We start from the raw sequence: 9,995 nt of genomic DNA, 5'->3' as shown, positions 1-9,995 counted from the left end.
CCAACTTAGTGTGAGAGGTATGTGAGGGATTGGGGGTAAACATTTCTTCATGGAATGACTGTAGTATGAAAGGTTGAATGTTTAGCATTTATAAGCTCTGAAAAGAATTGGGCAAATCTATTGGCTATACTCATGAAGGTAGGAAGTGACAGAAGGCAGCCTAGTTCCTATGATCTTATATGAAAGAGTTAGGTAAGAGTCATTTTAGGTCTTGAGAAAACGTTTGTCTTAGTTACTGTTCCATTACAGTGAAGAAACAATGGGAAGAAGAGCTTTGAAAGCTAGGCTAGTCACCAATCTGATTATAAGAGAAGGTTGGTTCAGGTACCCTTTTCACTTTTTGGGGGGGATTAGCTTGGGTCATCCTTGTGGATCCCTGGGAATTTCCCTATGACCAGGTTTCTCCCTAACACTTTGAGGTTCCCTCTATCAAAATATTTCTTCCATTGATCCCCCACTCTTTCTCTCCCCATCTCGACAATTCCATCCCCTCATGTTCTCATTCCCTATCCCCTCCCCTTTACCAAATTTACCCAGGAAATCTCTTCTATTTCTTCTGACCAGGGCAATTCATGGTTTTCTTTTTAGGGTACTCTTTGTTACCTAGCTTCTCTGGAGCTATGGATTTTGGAACTGGATTTTTGGAGCTCATTCCATATGGTGTGATGATCTGCTGAGCATTGATGCCGGGGTGAGAGGCTTGGTCCTGCCTCACCTGAATGTGCCAGTTTCTGTGTACTGCCCATGGGAGACCTTACATTTTCTGAGGAGTGCGTGGGTAGTAGGATGAGAGAGGGGAAACAGAGGGAGGGGGAGGAAGAAACTGTAGGTGGTATAAAAATGATTTAAAAAAAAAAGAAAAGAAAACTTTGAAAACCTTTCGTGGGGAACTTGCTAAAGTTGCAGAGGGTTAGTTAATGAGCATCATGATGGGGAGTGTGCCTACGTGCAGCTATGGCCCTTCTGCATTAGCTAAGGGCTAAAACCTGATTTGCAAGCAGAATGTGGCAGAGCCTGTGCTTGGTATAATTTTTGAAACCTCATAGTCCAACCCCTCCAACAAGATCACTGCTACTCTAATAGGGCGACCCCAACGAATCATTCCCAAATAGTTTCACTAATCAGGAAACAACTATTTAAATATATGAACCTATGGGAGCCCTTCCCATTCAAACCTCCACAGTGTCTCAAATTTTTTACAGGTATGAGAACACCTCTAAGTCCTGTTCCTTTGTGACCAACATAATCTATTTGGTTATAGTATTCTACTGGAAATCTCAAAATGATGTCAAGAGACATGGAATCTTTCTGGTACATGTGTGTATTTGTAACAATATTAGTTTTAAAATAATATATCATGAATTTGAAAAGATGATAGGGGAAAGGAGAGTTGGAACGGTGGCAATGATGTAAATGCAATTAGTTCATTTATAACATGTTGTAGGGAGGTCGCTTGTTTTGTTCCTAGCTGCTCAGCTCCATTAATTTGTGTACTTCCATGTGGCCGTGGCTTACTATTAAAGTTTCGGCATGTCAGTCTCTGGCTGTAGCTCCATGGCTTCACTTGACTCTGCCTTCTTCCGCCCAGAATAGTTTTCTTCATCTAGCTCTGTTCTGCCATGTTCTGCTATAGGTTCAAAGCAGTTTCTTTATTAACCAATGGTATTCACAGCATACAGAGGGGAATCTCACATGAATGAAACTCTTAAGTAAAAAGATACTTCAAATTATGCATAGCACATTATTTATGAGGAAGAAAATGCACTATGAATGATAGTATAATAGCTAAATTTCATTGACTATTTGATTGGACTTAGAATCAATTAGGAGAGAAGTCTCTATTCTTTGATGTTCTTTTGTTTCCAGAGAGGTTTAACTGTAAAAGGAAGACCTGCCTGAAAGTGATTATCACAGTTCCATGGTCTAAGGTTCAGCACAGTATATAAAAGAATAATCTGAACTCAGCATTCGTTTCTCTTTAATTACTGTTCCTGTATGCATGAGACCACTGCCTTTTATTACTACTGCCACAGCTAAAACCATAACGCCTTCCACTCAACAGTGAGTTTTGTCCTCTCAAGCATACATTCAAATAAATACACCGTTTCTTTCCTTTGTTAAGAATTTTGTCTCAACCAGAAGGAAAGCAGTCAGTGTAGATACCCGGCTGTAGGAAGCCCAGAAAAGTGATTATTGCAACTTCAATTCAGAAAGCATTTCGACATTACAGTTTTTAACAATATTAAAATTTAGAGTGTTATAAAATTGAAGCATACCCATGTAAAGTTCTTATTGTTCATTACTTCTAATATATAATTTGTATATTTTTCAGAATCCTTAGTTTTCAGTGCCAGCAATAAATGTCACAAAGTTAAAGGAATATACTTCTGTTGTCTACTTTTTCAGATGCAGTTTTCGCTTTAGCATATTAACAATGAAAAACTGTTGCGGCTACCACCTTTCTCCTGCATGTTCACTTTTGAAATAACTATTCCCTAGAGTTTCGCTGTAGTTCCATCTTTCTGTCTCTTAGAAGCTGCTTATGTTATATTTATTTCTGCAACAGATTGATTGGTAGCACAAAAGCACTGAGACCTATGTGCAAACATTAAATCTTAATATTATTCAAGAATTCATAGGGGGAATATTATTTTGTGAAAATGACATAATCTCTGTGAGGAATGAAGGCGTTAATTAACTAGAGCTGATAGTTTCTGGCACTTGCTAGGCTTTTCTGCGGTAACAACAATCTCTCAGAGTGTAGTTATTTTTCAGGGTGTATTCCTGTTTCTCCCCCTATAGTGAGTCACACAATTAATAAAATATCCCAAATATATGTTTTCAGACACAGTGATTGCAAACACCTAAGGCATGTTTCCCTTTTGAATACTGTTCTGCTTATAGCTGTGTTCGTTTAACTTTTATCTCAACGATCAACTTTTTTCTTACAATAAGGGAAAATTCATTTCCAGTTTTTGATGTTCAATTAAATTTTGCTTAGGTCATATTTGTATCTTGATTTTTTCTGTACTTGTGGGAACGTTTTGAAACTACCTATATCACAGAAAAAGGTAGTGCATCAAAGATCACTCTAATCTTGCACATCAATTGACCGTACTTTTCACGGTAAAGCAAAAGCTACTTATGCTTTGAAACTCCTGATAATATGAAAAGTTGTTCTAAATTCATTCTAACTCCATCCTTTAGCTTTCTCAGGAATGTGTCTGTGGCACTTTATTTTCAATGTGGTAAATATATTTTTTGTCTTACTGTGGTATCCCATCATTAGAAATTAAACATCTCTAAAGAGTATCCTCATGCAACCACTTTCTATTTCTGGAAAATAGGTTATTTCGTTTTCTGAGCTCCCAAGATGAGATTTCACTCTGGCATGCCATCTGGCAAGATAATAGGATAACATCTAAAATCAATACTTTAATATGAGCTAGCTAAAACCTAACCTCAATGAGAATTAATGGCATATGGCTGAAGCTTAAGAAGGGAATAGAATTAATGTTACCTTAAAAACATACAAGCATGAAAAAGTCCTCTGAAGTATATTATCATAAAGGGGTAATGGAACATAAAGAGTTAGTAGTATTTTTCTTTTTGTTTAAAAACCGCTGGGTGAATGTTTTACAAACACATGTTTCTCTTTGTTTTCATTTTCTCTCCTGTTGATGGCTCACTCAGTAGGTCAAGCTGGGTTGGAATTCACTGTATATTATAATATGTGTTACCCAGGCTTTGAGCATCCTGGACTACCAAGTCTTTCAATGCTCATATTTCTCTTCACAAAATATCAAAATATTTAATTAGTAGTTCACAATGCTCCAACCTAAAGGGGGAAAAGTAATAATTTACATAATGCATGCGGATTTAAATATGAAATGATACCAATGTTCAAAAATACATATTATGAACATGGTTATCTCTGTTGATTCATGCAATAAAAGCAAAGAAAATAAAAGTAAACAGCACAGGATTTATAATAAACATAAAGCCTTTGTGTATTCCTACTTCACTTACAGAAATGTTGTTTCGTACAATGAGTGAAAATGTTTAAATGAATTCAAGACAGATTTTTAATGCCCTAAGAATATGTCATCCTGCAAAAAATGAAATTATGGGGTTAATTTTACTTAATTATTTGTTTCAGAATAAGCTCTCTGGAGTATAGAAATATTCAAAATTTAGAGTATGTACTGCTCACGCCAAGTTTCCATGTTTAGGTCCCCCAGCATCTATGTTGGGTTTTTCACAATTCCCATACCTCAGCTACAGAGAAACTGATATCCTCTCTGGACCTCCATGGACAGCTGCACCCATATACATATATTCCATACAGATGCACACGTAGGCATATGATTAAAAATAAAAATAATAATCTTTAATAATGATAAAAAAGATTTATGTGAGTTCTCTCGATGTGCATTCTGGTCCACAGATTAGATGTAACCCGATTGTCTTTATAAAGGATAACAATATCTTAAGCATGTTTAAAATAATTTGCAAACATTTACATTATGATGATGATCCTTTTGGACATTTAGACTGTTTATTTTCACAATGATAGATGGTCTACTTAAACATTAATGTCATAAGTTACAAAGATATTTTAATCAGAATTGTGGTTTATTCTAACCCTAATTATATTTTTGTTAATTTTTGCATTATGTCAAATTGACCAAAGGGGGGGAAAAAAACTAACCTCACACTTGGGTTCTAGGCATTACCCACTTATCTGTCTTTTTAGCCTATTGGTTGTTAATCATAATTAATAAAATCTCAATTTTAATGACAAAATAACTTAGAATGTATGCTACTAATCTGTAAAATTTATGACTTTTCTTTATTGTGTTTGTTTTTTCCTGAAATTTCATAATTATATTGTTTTTTTGGTAAATTGCTGTTTCATACTAACCTCTCACCTTGTCTCTTGTAAATATTTGTGTGGCATTTATTTCTACATGAGTTTAACTTCACTAAATGAATCTTCTGTACATGTATTCTTTTTCCTCTGATTTCATGTCTTGATTTTTTTTAAAAAAAATTAACTACAACATCAAATTTATAATTATAATAATGTAAACTTAAATTTAACATGTTTTCTTTCCTTTTTGATAAACTTGTTAAGATTATGAACTTTTTTAGAAGTTTGTGAGCCTGGAAATTTTTATATAAATTCTTTCTAACTGGTTTATGTGTTATACACAAAAATGTCAAATCAAGTTAACAATATATATATATATATTTCCTTTCCCTCCATCCTTTTCAAAATATTTTTGTGGTCATAATTCAAAGAAATGGATTTCTTTGAGAGATCAACTGCCCTTCCTCTGGTGCCTGTGATGCCAGGTATTCATTCAGACACTATTATGATTAGAGGGTGGTGGGAAAATGGGAGAGAGGGGGAGGAAGGGGCAAGTGCTGGTGATATTGAAGATTCAGATCCTTGGCTGCTGTTACCATGGAAGACAGGAAGTATAGGGCTGGACTGGCTACAGCACTAGGAGAACTTGACCCCCCAAACCCACCAACTGCAGCACTCAGGACAGTGAGACTTGCACTTTTCCTGGAAAGCACAGAGAGAGGTACTGACCCCATTTGAGGTGCACATAACAGGCCCAGAAGGAGTAAGAGGGCGAGAGCTGAATGGGATCGGGATGTAAAGTGTGAAACAGAAAAATTCAATAACAGAAAAAAAGTAAAAAGAAGAAAGAAAGGGGTTTCTTTGAGCTGTTTCGTACATATTTGTCGCTAGACTTTATCTTCCCCATCTTTATACGCTTAGCTAAATTTCTGATTTCCTTCCTTTTCCAGAATCCTCTTTCTCCTTCCGTAACTTCCAGATCCCATTACCCCTTTTTTTCCTCCTTCCACTCAGAACTCTTTGTGTTCTCTTATATTCTCTTTTTGTACGTTAGTGCTATACACATACATTGTAGTTTATAAATATGAAATACAACTATTTTGTTTTATCTATAGTATGTATATTAGAGAAAAACAAGCGTTTGTTTTTCTGAACTGGACTTCTTTTCCTTAGATCCCATTTTGTTGAATTATTTCCTAAAGAAAAGGATATTATTCATTACATTTAATTATCATTTGGATGAATTACTCTTTGATGAATAAATATACATATTCAGGATCTAGGTATGGCTCAACAGTTAAGATTCTTTGTTATTCCTGCAGAGGAACTTTGGCTCTTCTCATTCGTATAGTGGCTGAAAACTGTTTTTTACTCCAGTTCCAGGGCAAAAATACTTTCTTCTGACCTCTTTAGGCAGCAGGCACATGTGTGATAAAATGCACATATGTCAGCCAAGCACTCATACATATAAAATCATATGAATATATCTAATATAATAGAAATACATGTGTATTTTACAGCAGTTTTAATAGGGTTTATGTTTGATATGAGTATACATTGAGAAATGATTACCCTGACAACCATAGATCTACATATCTTACTTATTTCATTACAACGCATACACCATTATTTTCTAATAAAATTTTATCAAGTCAAGAATGGTGGAATTATCTCTGTGTTATGTCCTTCTCCAGTCATCCCTTTTTTGGCATCCTTAGTTTTCAGCTAGTATTATGATTCCTCTGTGACATGCAGCCAGTAGCCATTATTTGCTTTTATTTCTCAAACTATATGTTAAATTTTTAAATAATTATTTAGGCTAGTTTCTTTATCTCATCCCGTTAAAGACATGACAATACTTTACTACTACATGTACTTGCCGGTGCTATGAAGGCAACTTACTCATTTGCACTCTTCACTGGCCACTTTCCTTAAGTTTGTTGTTGTTATTTTCTAGTATTCTGTGTTATGAATATTGCTGGATTTCTTCATTGTTATCCTTCTTGGGATTTTGCGAAAGCTCCTGAGTATGCAGAAAATCATCATGAGTTTGAAGATTCAACAATCAATATAATCTCACATCGCTCCTGTCACATCTCTTGTTTTTAGACATCCGTTTCTCAGATTATGTATATGGTGGATCAATTTCACCTCTTTTCTGTGGAAATTTAAGTTCATACTGCCTTTTTCGGTTCCCTTGCTACTTTATATCTTTTTGAATTCATTGTCTAATATTCTGTGTAGTTGTTATTGTCGACTTGAGACAAACTGGTCTCACTTGGAATGTGGGTGCCTCAGTTGAGAACTTGCCCCCATCAGAAAACTTGTGGGCACATCTGTGGGGCAGTTTTCTAACTGGTGGTTGATATAGGCGGGCACAGCATTCTGTGAACTGTACATTCACAGGGGAGTCAGCGTTCTGTAAGAAAGGGAGTTGATCAAGAATCCATGAGAGCAAGAAAGCCAGGAGGGCTACTGCATGATCTCTGCCTTGGTTCATGCTTGCATGTTCTTCCCTTGATCCTACTCTGACTTCTTTTATTGATGAACTGTGACCTGGAAGTAAAAGCTGAATGAAGTGCATCTCATCACAAGTTAGTTTTGGTCAGGGAATTAATCACAACTACAGAAAGCACATTAAAACGTCTAACTTACTCATCTTTTTCTAGTTTGTCTAAGTTGATAGTCAATGTTGTTTCTTTACTTGGAGGTTTAAGTTTTAGAAAATCTACTTAGCTTTTGGTGTGTATTGTTTTATATTGATTTAAACATATCTTTCTATTTCCTAAAATGTAATTGATGACATATTTTCTGCTTGATCTTTCAAAGACTGGCTGACTTTTAGGATTTGATGTTCAAACATGCTTTTCCACTCAGTTATTTTCATAACTTTAAAATAAAGTCCTCAACTAATTTCCTCAGTAACATCTTTATGAATAAGTTTTGTCTTTAGATTTATGTTCATATCAACTCACTGTAACATTTTTAAGAAATAAGCTGCTCTCATAAATGACTGTGTCAACTCTGTTTGTACTGTCTTAAGATGTACAAGATTTACATCTCACAGAAAATACTTGTGTCTTCTGCTAAAAGAATCACTGTGTTCATAATTTTGGGATAAAGGTTTTTTTTAATCATATTTGAGGATATGGTAAACCTTGTCTTGCTTTGTCCTTGGTTTACACAACTGCACAGGCTGAAAATCTACAATATTTGAGATGCATTCTTGCTTCAAGTATATCCATGCTCATTTTAATAATATATTTAATCCATTTATAATATAGGCATTTTTACAAGATGAATGCTTAGCAGTCATTGAGAAAAATAGGAACTTGCCTCTTTATTCCCAAATCATATTTCTCTTCCATGCATTACTGCTTACTGACAACAGAATTTGTCGAGCTGATTGTACACATTAACCTGGAACCCTCAGATTAGTTTTGTGATTATATTGTCAAGTAAGAAAAATCCTATCAACTGAAGTGTGACAATTACTGAAATTATTCTGTGGAAGGAGTAAAGGTTAAATACCATTCACTGGACAGTTCTGGGAGGTGACAGGTTTCCAAACTTAAATTTTAGCAACTGGACCCTAATTAGTTTCTAAGACTGTGTCATAGAATTTTGGATCAGAAAATTTAGGTTAAAAAAATGAACATTTTTAAAAAAAAATGAAAAATCTATAGGTATAGCTCAGTCACTAAAAGCACTTGCTGTTCTTGCAGAGAAATATGTTGAATTTGCAGAATCTATGAGGTGACTCAAAACCATGTGTGACTCTTATGTCAGAAGAATCAACATTCCCTTCTGGCCACCATAGGCACTGCATAAGCATGGTGCACATGTGTCGGAAGCCCACATTGGGTTAACATGTATTGCATCCAGCCTCAATAGGGTTCACACTTTCCAGGATAGGGACGTGTGGATTAGAAATTTTAGGCAGAAGGAAGAAAGCTATGAAAGAAAAAAACAGAGACACGGAGTAGAATAGGGAGGACAACCCAGTGAGTACTGAATCTGCCCGTGTTTATTCTCCATATGCTTTTATACCCAAATTCAAATGAGAGGAAGAAAGCAAAAGATTTTTTGTGTGTGTGTGTGATACAAGGAACAAAAAATAATTACCATTTTAATACCCCAAACACCAAGCAATCACACTTTAGATCAAGACAGCCTGTTAGTAGCCACACCTTAAATCAAACCTCTTGTCAATATCCTTAAAGGAGAAAGAATAGGACTGAATTCTCTAATCTTCAGTCAAGGTGTAAGAGACCCACTTCTGTGGGCTCCCACACACATGCGTCCCTCTATCATTTACTAAAAACTAATTAATTTTTAAAAATATAATTACCAATCACTATAATAGAATTTAGTAATTTGGGGAGGGTGTCTTTACTAAACAGCTCTGAAGAAAATGACCACATATAAACACCGTCAGGTCAGTGCACTGAGAGAACACTACCACTGGGTAGTGATAAGGAGCCAAAAAAGACCATTGTATCTATTGATGCAGCTAAAAAAAAAAAACTGCTGTTTCACAAAGTATAACAATAGCTGTGCTTTTAGGTAAATAATACTGAAAATTACCTCTAGCTGTAATGTGTTATCACTTATTGTCAGATGGATGGGATCTGGACTTTCCTGGGAAACAAGCCTCTCTGAACACACCTATGCGAGAGACCTCAGCCTGAGACAGTTGAGATAAGAATAACAATAACACCTTACATAGGGGGAAATTGTATCTGGGCAGAGGTCCCAGAGTGTATAAGAGAGCGAAAGCAAGCTCATCACCAGCATCCATCACCCTCTGCTTCCTCCCTGAAGATACAACATGACTGTCTTTGACATGCCCCACATCACAACGATGCAGCAGACTTTCAAATTGTGAATCAAAATAAACTCTGCTTTCCTTAAGCTGCTGTGCCAGGTACTTTGTCTCCGTAGAATTTACAAAGCGAATGCAGTTACATAAGCACCTCAACACCACAGATAGTCTCTTGTACTGACTTGAAGTGCATGTGTTTTAGAAACTGGGATTAAGGTCCACAATGTGCTGGACATTGCAGAAGTAAATCAAGAGAAACCACTGTGCTCTCCTCTGATGTGCCTCAGGAAAGTTTAG

The sequence above is a fragment of the Alexandromys fortis genome, unplaced genomic scaffold, assembly GCF_014885135.2.
Source record: "Alexandromys fortis isolate MF-2015 unplaced genomic scaffold, M_Fortis_MF-2015_v1.1 scaffold_15, whole genome shotgun sequence".
Classification (NCBI taxonomy): Eukaryota; Metazoa; Chordata; class Mammalia; order Rodentia; family Cricetidae; genus Alexandromys; species Alexandromys fortis.
This window is presented reverse-complemented; position numbering follows the sequence as displayed.